Genomic DNA, 2,183 nt, shown 5'->3' with positions numbered 1-2,183 from the left:
TTCCACATCTGAAGACAAGCTTGGACCAGTTTTTACTTAAAGGGGTGCTATTATGGTATTTCAAGTTTTCTGAGCTTTCTACAGTGTTACAGTGTTGAATCCTCATCAGACATGTGAACGACACTGTTTTTTATCACCTAAACGCATGTTTGAGTTTGAGTTTGAGTTCCAGCACGCTCTCCGTTCGGTTTCCATGGCAACGAAAAACGCGTGGTTTTAGAGAGTTTTTTCTACGTGAAAATCCTTGTGACGTCCCGGGGGATAAGGTTGGGTGATTGGTTACCTTCTACTGGTTAACAAGGGCATGTACAAATACATCAGGCGGGTGGAAAACGTGGGATAAAGTTATTTCCAACGATGGCTGGTGAGTTTACCAAAGAGAGACATCCTGCTGCATTCGTTGCTGTGGGTTGCTGTTTTCCACTTCGTTTTCAGGCTCTGATTCAGGTTCCAACATGTAGGGCTGTATGCTATGTGTTGACATTGTAGTTTGTTTTTTCATGGAGTTCATATGAGCCTAATCCTTCTGTTTATGAGATGTTACAATGACGGTGAAAGCAGGTGCGGTGCGCGCTCCCGATGTAGTGCAGTGGCGGGAGGCGGGGCTTAATGCGGAAGAGTCTCAATCCACTCGTTTTGCCCGCAGGCTGATCTGGCAGCCTACGGAGAGGGTCGGTCTGAAGTAAATAAAGCCATTTATGACAATAACTCGATCAATCCCAGCCCTTCTGGGCTCAGAAATAAATAATAAGTTAGCCTGAAATGCACATAATAGTTCGACTTTAAGTTCAGAATGTTCACATTAAAACCAATTACATTACACCAGCTGCGCAAATGTATGTGTACTTCTACAGCGCTTTTCCAGTCAGTCTGGCCATTCAAAGTGCTTTACACCAGTGTTTTTCAACCCCTGTGCCGTGGCACACTCGTGTGCCGTGAGAGATTATCAAGTGTGCCCTGAGAAATTACCCAGTTTCACCTAATTGGTCTAAAAAGCAGCTCCGTGTTCATCCAGACAGGTCCCAGTGAAAGACAATAAAATTCCTTCTTGTGTTTATCTGATTTATATTCAAGAGGATTTGATGAGATGGACTTTATGTTAATTATATGGACTTAAAAAAAAAACATTTTGGTTTGTGGTGTGCTTTGTGATTTTTCAGTAAAAAAAAAAAAAATGGGTCGAAGGTTGAAAAACACTGCTTTACACTACAGTCACACACACTCGTAGCCCGATAGGCACAACTTTCTCGCTTTTCCGATCTGAAGGACTAAGTGGGAAAGTTCCAGTCAACTAGCCTAAACCATTGTTAGCTAGCTGCCAGCAGCTAACGTTAACCGAACAGTGAGATGGCTCCACTCACCTCTCCATCTTCGTCTGGCTGTGCCGACCTCTCTGGCCTGGAGAAGAACATATCCGACCAACACCGGATTCTGAGGCCAAGATGTTAATGGACACCATTATCCTCAGTGTGACCAGACTACCGGGTGCCTGATGTCACTGCTCCCCATCAAGCAGCAGACGTCGTTGGAGTGGTGTACACTGGTGATCTCGAAAACGTTGACCGTTAACCCACCTCTGAGGTCCCTCCAGCGCCTACCAAGCCTGGCCTGGAGCCAGACCAAAGGTCCCGGTGAGCTCAAGACCACTCCAGGACGTGCCCTGATTTGTCAACACTCCTCGACAGGGGAGAGAGAGGCGTCACTCCGGTGTACTTCCACCCAACGACCGGTATGACCTGTTGAGTATCGAGGAATTCCTTCCCTTGGGCGACGGATGCCAGCCCAATCAACATAACTCTTCTGAGACTCGCAGCTCAATGGAACAGCGGGTCTCTCCTCCAGCTTGGTCTGAGTATCTCAACTGCACCAGGTTGGTCGCTCCATGCCTGCTCCACGGTGAACTTCTACCCACTGTCCTGTCCGCCATCCTCCATCTCCTCCAGTCACTCATCCCTCACATGGACGTTATTGAATTAATTGAATTTTGGGGCTCCACCACCTGCCAAATCCCACTTTAACCACTGTATATATATACATATATATAGATATACACACTGCTCAAAAAAACAAAGGGAACACTAAAGCGAACACAAAAGTAAAACGCTGTAGATCTAAATGAATGAAATATTTTTATTAAATACTTTGTTCTTTCCATAGTTGAATGTGCTGACAACAAAATCACA

This window comes from Telmatherina bonti, assembly GCF_933228915.1.
Source record: "Telmatherina bonti genome assembly, chromosome: 21".
Taxonomy (NCBI): domain Eukaryota; kingdom Metazoa; phylum Chordata; class Actinopteri; order Atheriniformes; family Telmatherinidae; genus Telmatherina; species Telmatherina bonti.
Note: the sequence above shows the minus strand (reverse complement) of the source record.